We start from the raw sequence: 18,342 nt of genomic DNA, 5'->3' as shown, positions 1-18,342 counted from the left end.
GGGTTCACTCTTCAACAGTATTGTCATCATGGGAGTTACTAAAAGTCTCAGTCAGCCTTTTTCATTCTTGTTCCATTAAAATTTCCCCAACATCACCATCACAGAGCTCATCTGAAACATCCATCTTTTCCACCATACACAGAGTTTTTAAATTGATTCTGTCTTTGCTGTAAGCTATTTTGAAACTCTGTAATTAGATGACACATTAATTTGAGACACTGTATGTACACGCACGCACACACACACACACACACACACACACATATGAATAAATGAATCAAATAACTATTTGTATTCACTGTTCAAACAGTAACCAAAGGAACTGAATTCATAAGAAGTATGATTAACTGTTAAACTTATTTAAACTGTCTTCTCTGGAAAAGAGGAGCACATTACCTCTAAAGAAATAATTTCACGCCTTCTTTGAGAGTCTGTAAGAACAGCGTTACTTGCAGTTGTTTCTACTAGATAATGACCATCATAGTGGAATTATTTATTCCCAATAATTTAGACATTTAAAAAATATATCCCCTCTTCACCAACTGACCAGACAGCCATTGTGAACTTTACTGAAGAAGAAACCTAGCGAATCTTAGTCAGCAAAGACAACATCCAGCTAACATGTGGTATTTAGTAAATGGCCTGCATTTGTATAGCGCTTTTCTAGTCCATAGGACCCCAAAGCGCTTTACACTACATCCAGTCATCCACCCATTCACACACACATTCACACACTGGCGATAGCAAGCTACATTGTAGCCACAGCTGCCCTGGGGCGCACTGACAGAGGCGAGGCTGCCGGACACAGGCAGTAGGCAAACACGGGGTTAGTGTCTCGCCCAAGGATATTTGGCATGCAGCCAGGATGCAGCCTGGGATCGAACCACCGACCTTCTGATTAGTGGCTGACCTGCTCTGCCACCTGAGCTACAGCCACCCCATGATTAACCATGTTACACATTACAGGTTTAAAGCAATAACGGTGCTAATGTAACTGTTAACCAGACTGAGTCCAGACCTACAGGTGGGAAAAAGAAACAAACTTCCCATCCTAACATAATTTAAATTGTAGAGCCACCTTTAGCAACAATAGCCTGTACAGCTTATCAGTCTCTCATAATGTTGGCGAGGAGTTTTGGACCACCTGTCTTTATAACGTTGCTTCAGTTTATTGAGCTTTGAGGCCCTTTGTTTATGCACAGATCTCTTGAGGTCCTGCTTCAGCATTTCAGTTGAGTTCAGTTCAATTCAGTTTTATTTATGGGGTGGCAGGTGGCAGAGCAGGTCAGCCACTAATCAGAAGGTCGGTGGTTCGATCCCAGGCTGCCTCCCGGCTGCATGCCAAATATCCTTGGGCGAGATACTAACTCCATGTTTGCCTACTGGTGGTGGTCAGAGGGCGTCGCCTCTGTCAGTGCGCCCCAGGGCAGCTGTAGCTTGCCATCACCAGTGTGTGAAGGACTGAATGTAGTGTAAAGTGCTATACAAATGCAGGCCATTTATTTATACAGCCCCAACTCACAACAACAGTCGCTTCAACATGCTTTAAAATGTAAGGTAGATCCTACAATAATACATACAGAGAAAAGCCCAACAATCATATGACCCCCTATGAGCAGCACTTTGGCCACAGTGGGAAGGAAAAACTCCCTTTTAACAGGAAGAAACCTCTGACAGAACCAGGCTCAGGGAGGGGCGGGGCCATCTGCTGTGATTGGTTGAGAAGAGAGAAGGAAGACAGGATAAAGACATGCTGTGGAAGAGAGACAGAGATTAATAAGAAGTATGAATCAGTGCAGAGAGGTCTGTTAACACACAGTGAGTGAAAAGGTGAGGCCTGGACTGAGAATACTTCGGTACAAAGAGGAGTTTATGGTCAAACTCAGTGACAGCAGGTACGATGAAGTGTTTGTGCTGATATCCTGTTTGGTTTTCTCCAGACGTGGTGCTCAACTTCAGCATTGTCCACCCCAAGGACATTGTTCCAGAAGTCTTGTGATTCGTTGCTGCCAAGTTCTTTTTAGACAGAAGAGGGTTTTACCGCTAAGCTTTGCAAACAAGCCACACTTGTTCAGTCTTTTTCTAACTGTACTGTTGTGTACAGCATTTTACATGCTAACTGAGAGCTGCAGAGGTTTGGAGCATTGTGCATTCTGTCCTCGTTGGGATGTCCACTGCCTGAACAAACAGAGGGATTTGTGATGGTGTTTTCAAAGAAATCCATCCAGGAGCTGAAATATTTCAGTCTGGACCAAAGTAGAGGGCTAAGAGCCCACTGCCTGTATGCATATAAAAATATGTCTATATACCAACTTGCCTTAAGTTTGTTTTTTTATTCCGACTTGGTATGTGGTGATGTAGGACAGCGTCTGTGTACAGTAGAAGGTGAGGCTGTCTGCATCTTCCTCTCCCATTAAATGTAATTCAGCTCTGCACAGGCAGGTTGAGTGCTACTAAGCACTGCTTTCTCTCACTAATGTGGGGAAACTACAGCTAACAGCACGACCCAATAAGAGGTCAGAGAAAGCTGCTCTCCCTTTGGTGAGAGTTTGGAAAATGTTGACTGATTTCATCTCGCAGCTGAGCTTGGTCCTGTTTTTCTCCAGATAGTCCACTGGTCTCTGATGGCCTTTTAAATGCAGCCACATTCTCTCTTTTTTATTTATTTATTTATGTTTTGATGCCATTCTGTCTGGAGCCCCTAACTTCAACTTCAGCTCTGCTCTCTGGAGGGAAATTTGGTTGGCTGCCAGAGCTTAAAATACTCATAAAAGCATCCCACAAATAGGACAATGAAGCTAAGATATAACTGGAATAAATAACAGATGAGGGTCAAAGGCACTCCTGAGAGATAAACCCCAACATCAGGAGATTATTCAGACTTGCTGTTGACCCTCCGAGGCTATAAAAGCGTATTAGTTACAGTATGAGTAAAGTACCAAATGGAGGGAGTCGTACCACATTAAAACATTTAATACTTTGAAGAAAAAACCCTGAAATGTTTCTTCTTTGTTTTGGGCAAAATTAAACTGCAAACTGTATTTTTGCAGCAGCTTTGCTCATTACCACAAATAATGTCCTTTCAAAGGATTTAATGAGAAGGGAGGCAGGTAGAGACACTCCATCAGCTTACTGAAATGAGACGTATTCACCATTTCCTGTAATTGCTGTGATGTGCTGTGTGTTAACACACAAAGACTCTACCAATAACTAACACTGAATCTAATTATGTTGTTGAAAAGGTTTGCTGTTATTTATCTAAACAAATAAATAAATAACTAAATAAAGGGAGATGATTACCGATAGTACTTAATTCTTCAAATTATGTATATAGGCAAAAATAATAATACATCAATGCTATACCTAAAAAACAAACAAACCGTCAAAAAATATATAATATATAGATATTAGGGCTGTCAACATTAACGTGTTAATGCGGCGATGTCATGATTAACGCAATTACAATTTTTAACACAATCAACCCATCTTCAGCGCAGAATGAATCAAAATCCCAGAAATTCCTCTGTCAACTCATTTCGGTTAGTTTGTCCAAAGTTTGTCCGTCCTGCGCTCCAGACGGGTTGATTGCACTAAAAACTTTAATTGGCTCTACCAGCTGATTAATATCACCCCCCCCCCCCCCCCCCCCCTTTTTTTGTGTGTGTGTGTGTGTTTTGGGGTTTGTTGTTTGTGTTTGTTTTGGGTTTCTTCTTAGGTTTTGTTTTGTTTGTTTGTTTGTTTTTTCAATTTTATTTAAGCGCGTGTGTGTGTATTATTGTATCTGTTCATGTAAGAAAAACTAACAAATATGTGAGGGGAACAGATTGTATTGTCATTGTAAACTAATGTCTCTCATTAAAAAAACAAAAAAACAAAAAAACCTTTAATTGCGTTAATCGTGACACGTTAACATGACAGCCCTAATAAATATAGAACAATGGACAGTTACATTCATGAAAAACACACAAACAAACAGCAGGTCATTGCTCCTATTTAAGGCAGCATATAATAAATAAATAAATATATCCCAATACCAATATGACAACTGCACAACATATAAAAAAATTGCTCAATCAGAGAAATGGCGAAAGATCTAAATCATCATTGAGTCCTGGTAATTTAGTATCATTTAAGGTAGCAATCCAAACTGCCTCTTAAAGTTCTTTAAGTCAGCTGAGTCAAATGATAGTGATGATTTAATAAGTGCTACCTTAAAGGCCTCGGTCACACAGCCCATTAATAAAAATAGACTGATCAGATTTTACATTCAAACATTCATTGATGGTTTGGGCTGAATTGTTAAAGCATTTAACAACAGAGTCTTTTTATAACAGAAAAACTCCATAAACAGCAACATCCAGCAGCATGGAGGGAACTTTAAATGCTGAATTAAAACGCCAGCATGTTCAAATATCATCCAACCGTCTCGGCTGCAGCTCCTTGAATATGACCAGTGTGTAACAAACAAGAAGTTTTTGGACCTTTTCTTTTGAGGACAGTTACATCCTCGGTATTGTCTGTCCCAGGTTGAAATGCATAAACGCACTCAACAACTGTCTCTGAGCTCATGTCAGCAAGTAACCAACTGATAAAACGATATAACCCTGACCTTTCATAAGCTCAAGTTTTGACCTTAGAGCGGTACAGCTTGCTACAGTTCGCACCATTTACAGGAGCAAATCTGAAAAAGCCACACCGGTTATTCATCTCTAGAAATGAGTATTATAGAAGCATTAACTGTGAGATAAAAACTATTCAGATCACTGGGAAGCTTCTTTGAAGTAAAAACTATCCAGTGAGATTATGTTACCATTACAAAGGAGTTTTGTATATTTCAGGTTTGCCTTTTTTTCTGCAACAGCAACTTTTATATGCACCAAAAATAGATCCTTATTTGATTGGAACGACCTACTTAGTTTGACACAAGCATCATGTTCAAACTGTACACCTGTAAACTGATTAGTCAAATCTGGGCCAGTTTGTAGAGTCAGTGGCTCTGCAGGACATTTAGAGTGGTCAGTATACCACAAACACTTTGACTTTGACTTTGATGGAATTAACAAATCTCAGAAAGTTGAGACGGGCAACAAAAAGCTGGAAAAGTTAGTAGTACTATAAGGAAAGAGCTGGAGGGAAAGGTTGCAGATAATTGGGTTAATCAATAACAAGATTAGGTATAACAAGTGTATGATTTTCTCAGAAGTAAAGATGGACGGGGGTTCACAACTACGTTTACAAATTGCAGAATAATATTTGTCAACATAACATTTCTTGATGCATCAATCGGCTCCTTATGAGGGGGCCTAAGGATGCATTTCAAAGAGTCACGGTTCTGTCATCACGTGGAAATCAGCGCCTGGGTTTGGGATCACTTCCAATCTCAGTCTGTGAACACAGTTCACTGTGTCATCCACAAATGTAGGTTAAAGCTCTGCTAGGATGAAGATATCTGTGAACAAGAGCCAGAAAACTTTAGGCCAGAATTTAAAAATGAAAACTGCTGTGGTCAGAATAAAAATGTGAAATTTGTCCTCCAGACTAAAGAGGAGTGAAACTGTGTCCTTTGTTATCAGCTCTCAGTTCAAAACCTGCATCTCTGATAGCATGCAGGTGCTTTAGTGTACCATCATTGCTGAAAGGTATAGAGCAGGGGTGTCCAACTCCAGGCCTCGAGGGCGGGTGTCCTGCAGGTTTTAGATCTCACCCTGGGTCAACACACCTGAATCACACGATTAGTTCATTCCCAGGCCTCTGGAGAACTTCAGGACATGTTGAGGAGGTCATTTAGCCGTTTAAATCAGCTGTGTTGGATCAAGCACACGTCTAAAACCTGCAGGACTCCGGCCCTCGAGGCCTGGAGTTGGACACCTGTGGTATAGAGCAACATGTACTACCATACAGACTATTTCTTTTCAAGCGAAGCTCTCGCACATTTTAGTGAGACAATGTTAAACTGCATTCTGCATCTAGTACAACAGCACAGCTTCATAGTAGAAGAGTGTGGGTGCTTAGGTGACTTGCTTGCACTCCAGATGTTACATCAAAGAAGACCCAGGAATGTTGAGCAGTTAGAATCGTCTATCAGACAACAATGGAGCAACATCACAAAAGTCCAGAAGCTGGTCTCCATGGTTACCGGACGTTTCTGGACAGCTGTTTGAAGAAGAGGGAATGCTACGCCGTGGTGTTGCTGTCATGAAACTCAAATAAGCCAAAATCTTTCCCTAAGTGGTACATTTTCTCATTTTCTATTTGATATGTTTATTATGTTCTTCTGTGAATAAAATGTGGCTGTATGAGGTTTGCAAATTGTTGCACTTTGGGGATTTTTATTCTCATTTTGACACAGAGTTCAAACTTTTTCCTAACTGGATTTGTAGAAGAAGCAGGTTGACCTAAAGAGCGGGAGGAATGAAGGGGCATGAAAAGAGGGATTAACTGTGCAGCGACTGAGATGGAAATCAAAACTGAGGATTAAGCTGAGAATCGGAAGAAGAGTTTGGGTCTTAAAAAGACAAAGATGGATATAGAAAGAAGTAAAGGGGCTGGATTAAGAGACGACAGATTGGCATGAGGCGCTGAATGGGGCAGGAAGTATGCAGTAATCACTCATATCAGGTCAAAAGCTAAACATGAATTAAAGACTTTGGGAGTAGTTATATAAAATGTGAATGACAAATGAGGTCAGACTTGGAAGCACATGCAGATACTTGTTAAAGTCCACTTTGCTTAATTTATGATTAGTGAAATGGAGCAAAATAAAACGCCCACAAAACTGATGTATTAAACATGAATATTGTACAATATAGTGACTTTAAGTTAAACATGCCACAAGTCCAGCTTTGTGTAGTTATAGCTCAAGAAATCAGACTTTATTTTAATGAGAAGTTTGTGTAACAGACATTTTGTATGTATTATGTTAACGTTGTAGCTGTTAGTCTTAAAATTAAGATCTTTTTGCTCTAATCAAAGTAAAGCAATGATTGCTTTTCTAAAGACCTTTGAAAAAAGTAAGAGACCTCAAGGTTAACTCAGCAATACGCTGATTCATTCAGTTATTCAATAATTCATTTCTTCTATTCAGTCGGTGAGTGAGGATTAGATCGTTTTTATGCAAACCCAGCCTCCCTGTTGGCTGCCTCACAGTATTTTGCTGGTACATACAGTATCATCTATCTATCTATCTATCTATCTATCTATCTATCTATCTATCTATCTATCTATCTATCTATCTATCTATCTATCTATACACACTTTTTTTCTTTACACATTTAGCTCCCATTTCTAGTCATTTCAGCATAAGCTTCGTAGCAGTCAGTACATCCACATGCTGATCTGAGCTGACTGTCAGGCAACAGATGGTCATCTTAATCTTCCTCATCATCCCCTCCTCCAATAACACTACCATTATAGCATAATGGTGTCTGGTCTGACCACCAGAGACACAAGATTGATGCAGCGTGCTTTTCCCCCCAGAATAACATAAACACTGAAATCAGCTAATTTGGTAGCAGACTAGCTTTTATTTTTACCATGACAAATCAATAGGTATATATATAGATATATATCTATATATATACACACACTACCAGTCAAAAGTTTGCAGCTAATGGTTAATGGGTTTAATGTTGTTTTTATTTTCATGACTATTTACGTCGTAGATTCTCTCTGAAAGGCATCAAAACTGTGAATGAACACATAATGAATTATGTAGTAAATAAAAAAGTTTGAAATAACTGAGAACATGTTTTAAGTTTCAGATTCTTTGAAATATACGCCCTTTGCTGTGATTACTGCTTTGCTCACTCTTGGCGTCCTCTCGATGAGCTTCATGAGGTCGTCGCCTTAAATGGTTTTCCAGCAGTCTTGAAGGAGTTCCCAGAGATGCTGAGCACTTGTTGGACCTTTGGCCTTCACTCTGCGCTTCATCTCATCCCAAACCATCTCCACTGGGTTTAGGTCAGGTGACTGTGGAGGCCAGGCGACTCCATCACTCTCCTTCTTGGTCAAATAGGCCTCACACAGCCTGGAGGTGTGTTTGGGGTCATTGTCCTGTTGAAAAATAAATGATGGGATGGCGTGTCGCTGCAGGATGCTGTGGTAGCCCTGCTGGTTCATGTGTCTTTCAATTTTGAATCAATCCCCAACAGTGTCACCACTGTTGGGGATTGATTCAACAATCTCCAACAGGACACTCCTCCTCCTCCGTGCTTCACAGTGGGAACCATGCATCCTTTCACCTTTTCTGTGTCGCACAAAGACACGGCAGGTGGAGCCAAAGATCTCAAATTTGGAGTCATCAGACCAAAGCACAGATTTCCACTGGTCTAATGTGTATTCTTTGTGTTTCTTGGCCCAAACAAATCTCTTTTGCTTGTTGCTTTTCCTTAGTCGTGGTTTCTTAGCAGCTGTTTGACCATAAAGGCCTGATTCACACAGTCTCCTCTGAATAGTTGTGTGGTGTGAATGAGACACAGCGGATCCAGATCACAGTTTTGAGACATCTTTATTCATTCCGCTGCTGCAGCTCTCGGCTGGTAGCTGCACACACATCATCCACTACAAGTGTTATGTGCTGGATTGTCTCGGGGGCATCTTTACACAGCCTGTACCTGGGGTCTTACCTGGTGTGATGGACCCCAGCCTCTGTGGATCTTGTGCTCAGAGCTTGTTCCTGTGCTGCCATGATTAGTGCATCTGTGGTGTCTTTCAGTCCAGCTTTGGACTTCTGGATGTTGCCACTTCATCTCCTTCCATGATGGTTCTTCTCCCTGCTCCTCTCCTTTCTCAGGTTTCTGCTGTCTGAAGTATTCATTAAGCATGTAGTTAATTGCAGCCATCTTCCTGATGTACATGGCTGTTTGCTGTCTCAGGGTGCTGGATTTTGGGTGAAACCCTCCATGCACGGTAAAGAGCTTCCTCGTTTGGTCAGCTTATGATCTCAGTGGGGTAAATTATGCTTTGAACAACAGTGACATGGGATTTTTAATTTGTGATGGTAGATAAGTTTATAAATGTTCCTAGCTAGTGTAGATGGGTGCAACGTTTAGTGTGATATAAACAGAAAGCAGTCTTAGCTCTGTTAAGTGTTTATTTTAGACATTACTCGATAGAATTAGACCTCGTTTGAGGTTTGAAACAGCAGGGAAATGGGAAGACAGGGATAGACACACAGATCAGGTTAAAGGTCACGTTTTTAACCCCACAGGCTGCTGTTGTTGACTTGGATGTAGAACAGACGCCTCCCCACAAACACAGCCGCACACGTACAGTACACTTATGTTTACTTTACTGTAACTCCTTCGTCTTCCTGTCTCATGAGAGCTGAAAATAACCACCTTTCCTTATTGCCATGACAATGTCCTTCATGTCCAATGTCAATATCCTACCTAAGCTTTCATTCATTACTAAAACAGACTCTTCTCAGCAGGTGCGGCTTACCCATTTTAATGCAATGTTCTCTTTTTACTGTACGTTTATCATTTGGGATATTATTCATTCAGACGAGTTGCAGGAACTTCAGATGGCAAATACATCTAAAAACAAATCTGCAAAATTCACACTTTTCTCTAAAACCAGCTAAAATTAACCTTTACATTTTCATATCATCAGCCTGGATATTTTTTTAACAATTTCATCATCCTAGTGACTAAATGCAAGAGGCTGAAAAGGAAAGGAGAACTTATTAATTTCCAGCCTCCTTGTATGGACAAAGTGCCTTTTTTTTCCATCCGTTGTCATAGGTCGACACTCCCAGGCTGTGCTGTAAATGCTGTTTATGCAGAGTGTTTGAGTTCGCAACGATTGCTCTCTGAACACTCATTCATCAGAGCACTGTCAATCAACCTGAGGAAATTGTAGGAACATATTTTACTGACACAGATGTTAATGCGACATGTCAGAGAGGAGAAAGAGGCAGCTTCAGAAAAACAGCTGTTGTGTTGGAGTTGAAAAGCAGAATGTGGTTCATTATGAGATTTATAAGAGACCCATCGGCCTCGTAGGTCTTACTGCATTTGCTTGATTTTTTTTTTAATTACAGTCAAAAAAGATCCCACAATTTCATGTAAATAATATGTTGACAAAAAAATATATATATATATAAAATAAAATAAAATAAAATCCTGAAACTATCAATATACATTACTTTTGTAGCCATTGTCTTATATACAAAAAGCCTCTATGCTACAAGACTCTAATGTTATTTATCTATTTGCATTACATTTTGTGTCATTAAAGAAACTGAAAGCTACTTTATTTCATTCACATAGCTTGTAAGAAACAAACTGCACAAACATGAGCTGTTAGCTATTCTCTCAACACGCTCAGAGCAGACTACACCTGCCACATTCATTGCAATGAACATTTAAAACAGCTGTTTGATATAAAACAAGGATCACGCTGAGAGTGCAAACTTCTATAAGGCAAGCAGCTTTATTGACATTCCAACCATGTGCAGTGCTACAGTGCACAGTGAAACGAGACAACGTTCCTTTCAGACCACGGTGCTACAGATGACTTATAACAGACAATCAACACAGGATGACATAAAGTGCAATGTCAAAAACTGCAAAAAACCAAAACAAAGACAGTGCAACACCAGACAGAACGATACAGACACAACAGTGCAATAGAAATGTGCAAAAGACTGAGTATTGTGCAAAAATTCACTTGGTGCATGAAAGCGTGTGTGTGTCATTCGGGTCACCGGATGCTCCTGTATCTCTTGCCAGAAGGCAGCAGGATGCAGAGGGTGTGATAAGTGTCTGTGATGGAGGGAGGCTCCAATGATTTTCTCAGCTGCTCTCTCTCTTTTTTTTTTCTTTTTTTTTTTTTTTTTTTCTTTTTTGGCCTGTCCCGTTTGGCTCTTTTTCCCTCAGAATTGTTGTCTAAAGGCAAAGAAAGATGCCCAACGGATTTACTTTACCAAACTGACCATCCCAGCCTTGCCGTAATGGTCCATTTGATTCACCTTTTATTGTTTATTTTATTTTCACTTACTGAATACGGGACAGACTTGACTGGGGGAAAGAAGGGGAGAAAGAAAGAGGGAAAGAGAAACAGCTGAGAAGAGGGACGGGGGAGAAGGGCAAAAGACAAAAACCAACAGAATGGGCAGAGAAAAAAAAATGCATATATCAATCACCTGGATCACCTGCTGAGAAAGAAAAAAGAAAGCAAGCAGAAGAGAACAAGAGTAATAGAATAAACAACATCACAATGATATATGGGAATATGACAGTAAATACTAAATGTTAAACATTATTGTGCAGCACATAAGATCAACAGAACACAGTGTGCTTTGAGGTAGGAGCCAAAAAGGGTGTAGTTTGTGGGTGTGATCACCCGTGTGTACACCTGTGAGCATGGACGCGCTTGTTTTTTGTTTTTTAAAAGGTTCCTTCATGTAATGATCTGCTAGAGGGTGTGGGGGGGCCACAGCCCCGTCCTCCAGGGCGTGAAGCAGGTGTGGAGGAGATCAAAACTCCAGACATCCAGAGGCCCCCAGAACACAACAGACCAAGGAAGACCAACAGAGGGGCAGCTGCGCCACTGTCCCGGAAAGAGCTGAGGAGAGTCCCAGATGAGGGCTCACTCAGCAGCCGCGGCGCAGAAGCCAGGGGGAGTTGCAGTGACGCGCCCGTGAGCTCCGCCGGCAGCCAGCTGCGCCTGAGTGACCGAGCCCCAGGCCGAGATGCCGGGGGCACCCCACCTCCGAAGTGGCCCGAGCGAGCCCCAGGCTCCAGGCCCCGATAAGCGGCCGCCAAGGAGTGAGCCGGTGTGTACCTGGACGCCCATCCCCGGACACAAAGAACCACCAACGCACCGATGTCTGAGGGGGTCCGCCACTGGCAGGGGAAGTGGTGGTAGGGGGAGATAGGCCTCCAAACCTTGGAGGGCCTGAGATGTCCCCAGAGAGGTGGCGCCTGACACCCAACCTGACATATAGACACAGACATACAGGCACACACAGATACAAACATCCATTCCCACCCTCATGCTCTCATATGCACTTACTCCACACTCAACCAACGTGGAGACAGACATAAAGAGACGTTGTACACACGATCACACTCCCCAAGCGTACTCTACAAACCGGGTCTAGGTGCCCCCGCCCCTGGAGGGGGGAACTGCACCCAGACCCAGGTGGTGTTTCCCTTTTCCCTGCGGTGGGGGGAGGCAGACCGCCCCGACTCCGCAGCAGCAGGAAGGCTCCACACTCCAGACCGCAGTCGGACGGCCAACTCCTCCTCCTAGTCCTAGCCCCCCTGCTCCAGCAGGTCGCAGAGAATGGGGGTGAGAGAAGACTCCAAACCTCCCTCCACCCGCTCATTGTAATGTTGATGCATGTGTGTTCTAAGGTGCATTTAAAACCCAGGAGGGCATGGAGCTACCTGCCAGAGAGCAGCAGGTAAGTGCATGGTCCCTCCTGCTAGCCCTCAATGTCTACGTGTATTTAAAATTGAGAGGTGGGCAACGATGCCAGGGGTGGGGTGTACACCCTGATGGTACTTTGGACTCCGTGTATCGTGCCCACCCCCAAGATCCTATATGTATGTGTAATGAGAGTGTGAGTAATGTGAATGTCTAAGTTGTGGGATAAAATTGAGGCAGAGGCAGCCAGAAGGGGACAGAGGGGGGGGGTAGCCTCCTCTGCACCCTGGTGACATACCCCTACTCCAAGGCCCTGCATGTGTGGGTGGTTGTGGTGGAGCGGGAAGAGGGAGGCAGCTGGAGATGGGGAGGGAAGGAAGGGAGGGGCAAGTGACCCCTCCCTGGGGCCAGCTCCCCCGCTGACCCCAGTAGGCACCCCCATACTCCGCGACCCGCCAGGGAAAGGGGGCCCAGGCCCATCCAGACCGGGCCCAGTGCAGCAGCGCCGCCCGGCCCCACAGAGCCCGGGACAGTCCACCCAACCCCACCACAGAGAAAACTGCACCCACCCCACCATCCACTCATCTTCCAGACTACATAAGACAATAAACACCCAGGCTGAGATCTTCCTCCACCTCTCCTGTATCTCCCCCTCCTGCAGAGGGAGCTCCTGAGGAGAGGAAAGCTCCTGCAAGATGTGACCATCTCCCCCACCAGTTGAAGAGCCCCCCAGGTGGCTCGACGCACCGGCAGCACCCTGCTCCAGGGCTGGGCCCCCATGCACCCACCCGCCCACAACCCCGGCAACACACCAACCAGGACCCAAGCCCCCGAGGCCCGGTCCGGGTCCCAGCCCAGAGACTGAGCGCCCCCAGAACCTCACGCCCATCCCGGACCCACCCAGGGGCAGCCAGGCTACCAGGTCAGTAACCCACGTCCGTCAGCACAGACCCTCCCCTAGCCCCGCTGCACGCAGCCGCGAGGAAACAGTCACCTGAGAGCCAACAGAGCCCCTAACCGGACATGACCGCTAGCCCGGGTTGAGCCCCCCAAGGAAGATGCCTCCGGGGAACCAGCTGCTCTCACCATCCATTGTAGGGTACTGCGATCCGATACGTTGCAGTTACCAAGCCAGACGGTGATGATGTCCCTCTGTAGAAGGTGGTGAGACTGGGTGGAGGGAGATGGGCTGTTCTCAGCTTCAGCAGGAAGTAGAAATGCTGTTGGGCCTTCTTGGTTATGGAGTTGGTGCTATAATATTTTAAATCTTTATATGGTGCTTTCTATATGTTGACAATGCACACTTCACTTGTAAGAGTCATAGTTTCTAAGTTATAAGTTATAAGTTGACCTTTTTGTGTGTTTGCAGACAGAATGACACGAACACAAACTGAAAAAAACCTCCTTGATGGAGGCAGTGATAAAAAATTCACTATAGCCTCACAGCGAGGCTCTTCAGGTTAATCCTAATGTCACTTTGTTATTGACCAAGGCACAAGGCCCTGAGATGCTCCATGATGACTCCACTATTCTTAACATTTAGGACGGGCTGATGGAATAAATGGAGAGAACGAGCTCCCCTGCAAGGATCAATAAAGGATACCTGACCTTACTTACCCTTTCACTGGACTGGAGCCTTTTCATAGATAAAACAAAAACAGGACTGAACTGTCATGGTCCCTGTGCCTCCCCGGCCAGCCCAGTGTGGCCACAGTGTGGCCTTGCGCTCTCTCTCTCTCCTACCTGTCTGCCTGGGCGGAGCTCTGAATGGGCTCCCGCCCTTGGCCCACGCACCTGCAGCTGATCTCCGGTGGTTTGCAGCTCTTCTTAAGCTACTCGTCGCTGGAATATTGAGTAACTCTCGTTAGCATTGCCTGGCTTCATTGCGATTCTGTTGTTCCCGTGCTTGCCTCCGACTTACCCTCGTCTGTGTTAATAGGTTTACCTGGATCAGCCCTTTTGTGACCCCTGGACCCCGTGAGCATGAGTGGGCTGCTTGTGTGGAGATTGTTTGGACAGGGAGCGGAGCAAGTGCGAAGAAGTGTTTCCCCAGCCTATTGATCCCCGGGACCCTGGTGTTTCCCCCCCTTCATGTGTACATAGCGCACCAGTGGGATTAATAAAGTATTGTTGAACCGTGCTTTCTCAGTCTGCGCCCGAGTCCGTTCCACCACCGTGACATGAACTCCATCAACACACATTACATTTCACTCTACCGCTGGCATTCATGAAGACAAACATTTATAAGCATAAATAAAGAGACAGCGCAGTATGATTTCCCTCAGTGGTTTAATGGAATCTACACACAGCCTAAAACTTGGCTGCGGTGTAACTCTCTGTCTATAAAGTGTTTTGCACATGATCTCAGTAAAGCATGCTGGATTAGCAGCATATTATAGGCTAATGCAAGAGTTTAGAGTTGATTCTGTAGGAACCTTTTAGCATGTTCAGGGTCTGGGTCATGTGACCCAGTGTTTTCTTGTGTTTTGGTGTCTGTTGTGTTTATTATTATGATTATTTTTGGGTAACTGGTTAGTTAAGATTTCATTCTTATTACGTCTCTGAATTTACTTATGAACAGTTTAATTCCTTGTTTATTAGGTTCCCCTCGTGTCTTTGTCCACTGTGTCCCTGTCTCTGTTCATGTGTGTGTCCTTGTGTCTGCTTCCCCCCTATGTTGGTTTTGGTGTTGTGTGTGCAGTCTGTAAGTCAGGTCCCCGTGTCCACAACTCCCTCGTCCTCTGTGTGTCTCAGTGATGTCTTTTTCTCCCTTCATGTCAGCAGGCCATCAGGTTCTCTGTATTTGTTTCTTAGTTATGTCCGTGCTCTGCCTCCCGTTTCTATTTCCCTGATGTTATTACAAGCCTGCGTGTCTTTGTCCCCGTGCTTCCTGTTTTATTTTGACAGTCTTGCGTCCCACATTCTGTGTGTTCAGATTGCTTCCTCCTGTCTTGTCTTCACGTTCATTCGTCCCAGCTGCGTTCCCGTGTTTCCTTTTCCCTCGTCACCCTCGTGTGTATTTAGGTGTTTAGCCGTCTTTCGGTCCGTCAGATTGTCTGTTAACCTTCCGCGTCTCCCCGTGTTCCCAGTTTGTTTGCTTTATGTTAGTTTTCCCAGTTTAGGTTATTGTTCAGTTTCATGTTCTTTTGCCTTTAACGTTTTGTTTTGTATTATTTTCACCAGCCTTTTCAAACGGCTCGCTTTTTGTTAGTATCGACGTTTCCGCGTGTGATTTGTCTGCATTTGGGTCCACAACTCTCCGCTCCACACGGCCAGCGCACACTGGTGACACTACAGCTGCGTGAGTGTGTGATTTTTAACCTGATTCAAAATTGTTTGTAAAAACATGCGAGTGACTGACTATATGGGTAATTTTTTTCATGTATGGACTCTTGACATTGACATGTACCACTGAACTATTTGTGCATCGCTGTGCTCACCCGGAGCTGCAGACAAACTGTCTGCTGATTGAAATAACAAACCTGTCAGGCTCTTGGATGGTTACTTGCTCTCTCTCAGACTGCAGGTCTGCAGAATCAGAATGGCACACAAACCACTCCAGGTCAAATTTAAGATCCAAGCATGATGGAAATTCAGTTGCAACAACCTCAAATTGTGCATTTACACTTTATACTTATTTACCAAGAAAAAAGGATCGTAGTGACATTTAAAAAAAAAAGAGTAAGTAATAGCAAACGAATGACTCAGATCACTCTATTTAACATTTTCAACATGAGTGTTAAATATAACAAATAGTGAAGTCTTAAATGAAGTATTTCATTAAATATTACACAGCCCTTTAAATAACATGTAAGACAGTGAAATGTCTGTTTTTCAAGCTGTTTTTATTCTGTGTGCGTTTGTGTGTGTGTGTGTGTGCGTGCGTGTGTGTGTGGATTGACCTGAGGCACCTGCCTGACATGATGAGCTTAAACAGATGGTGCACAGAGTGTGTAACGTTTTTTCATGATGTTCTCAGCCCTTCTGAAAGAGGTAAGGAAAAAAGGACATTTGTATTTGTTCGATCATTTCTTTGCTGTAAAAAGCTGGATGTGTGACTGATGAATAAGTCAGGCTCCACGAAGGTGCAATTTTGTTTTTGTGAGTATCTTCAGTGCAGATGTGAAAGAAAGTTTTGTGTCCCACACTGTTTGGTTCTCTCTGTTTGTGTGGAGTCATCTAAGCTTATGCTGAACATCAAGCAGGAATAAAAATGACTAAAGTGTTGCCCCCACATTTACTTGTATAACCTGTATTGATGCCAGCAATTATGAGTGGTGTGTGTGTGTGTGTGTGTGTGTGTGTGTGTGTGTGTGTGTGTGTGTGTGTGTGTGTGTGTGTGTGTGTGTGTGTTCACACATGCAGGGTTATGCCAGTGAGTCATGTCTGGAAATCCTGCTGTGAGGACTGACAGTTAAACTCAGAGAGAGTGAAGTAGCAGTGTGTAGGCAGCACCTCTCAGCACACCTCACACACCGAAAAGTAAAACAGCGCACGCTTTCTAAATGAGACATGAGCATATGTGTGAAGAGCAGTTATTTATACAGCACTACACTCATATTTGTTTAATGTCGCTTTATGAAAAAAATCAGAGTGTGACGCAGTTGGTCCCAGAGAACATGATCTGTCATGATCGGTAATCAGGGTAAAGAGTGTGAAATTAGCAATTTCAAATGAACTTTCCTGAGCAGCAGTCTGAAAGCACAGTTAACTCTTCCCAACTTTTCTGCTGTAGATTTAAGTCCGGAGATACGAGATGGATTTTGTGTAGTTGTTTTTCCTAACAATGGAAACTATTCCGTCATCATCCAAAGATCGTTTCTGTGGTTTCTCAGGCTTTTTTGTATTTCTTCCTTATAAAAATGTAACCGATTCTCAATTTGCCAACTTCTAAAGCTTTTGCTATCTCTCTGATAAGTTTACTTTCCTGACTAATTATAGCCTCCCTCCATCCTCATATGTAAAATTACATTGAAAAGCTGTAAAATAAAAATGCAACACCTTAAATCAACTTCAGGTACTACGTCTGCTTCCTTACCTGGCCATAAAACTGGCTGTCAGTTAGCTGTTCAATTAATATTGAGCCTCTGCACTGTGTATAAAAAATGTTGTAATTCCTGAACAGTTATTGCAGTATTTCTGTTGAATCCCTTGAATTAAAGCTGAAAGTCTGCACTTCAATCATGTGTTGGCTATTTGATTAAAATGACATCAAATCATGTACGTAACTGGATATTTAGGCATCAGCAGCCACGTTGGCAGAAAAGGGGAAAGGTCGTCTCTGAGCTAAAGATGCTGTGATAATCAAGTTTGCTCCACTGCTTATTAAGAAATTAAATAAATGCAACAAATTTCCCAGATGAGGTCAAGACTGATACCTCGGTTTACTGCCTACCATCCAAAGGTATCATTTCTTGACACCTTTATCACAATAAAAAATCTGACCACCAAGAAGTATTATATCTATAATCATGGAGAAAAACAACAGTCACCCCACAACTGAGCTTGGTTCATCCACTCGGCTCTGTGGCTTTCAAGGTCAGACTGATCCAAGCTGCTGTGCACATGAATAACAGCAATTGTTTAGCACATGAGACAGCAGTTTAAAAAAAGAAAAAGTGACATAAAATAGCTTTAAATGTAATCCAGAAAGGGATTTTAAAGAAACATCACCTGGGAATGATCTATTTTTGCTTGCAGACCTCACAGTGAGTTTATTCTCACCTGAGATAAAAGATGGTGAATATTTTCTCACAAGGGAAACGATAATCAAAGTAAATCTGCAGTGTACCTGTGCACCGTGCTTTATATTAGCGGAAGAATCGGTGAAATCAGCAGCCGACACAGACAAACCTCTTGTGGCGCAGTAGCAATGTTTACGTATGTGTTTTGTGAGCATACTGTAGGCGTGTGATTGCCTGATGAGAATCTGAGGACAGTGAAGGATGTAGCTGTCTTTTCTCAGTT

The sequence above is a fragment of the Diplotaxodon limnothrissa genome, linkage group LG17, assembly GCF_057381915.1.
Source record: "Diplotaxodon limnothrissa isolate DT_005_m linkage group LG17, D_limnothrissa_male_GT1.1, whole genome shotgun sequence".
Classification (NCBI taxonomy): Eukaryota; Metazoa; Chordata; class Actinopteri; order Cichliformes; family Cichlidae; genus Diplotaxodon; species Diplotaxodon limnothrissa.
The sequence above is the reverse complement of the archived record's forward strand: the minus strand, read 5'-3'. Positions refer to the sequence as shown.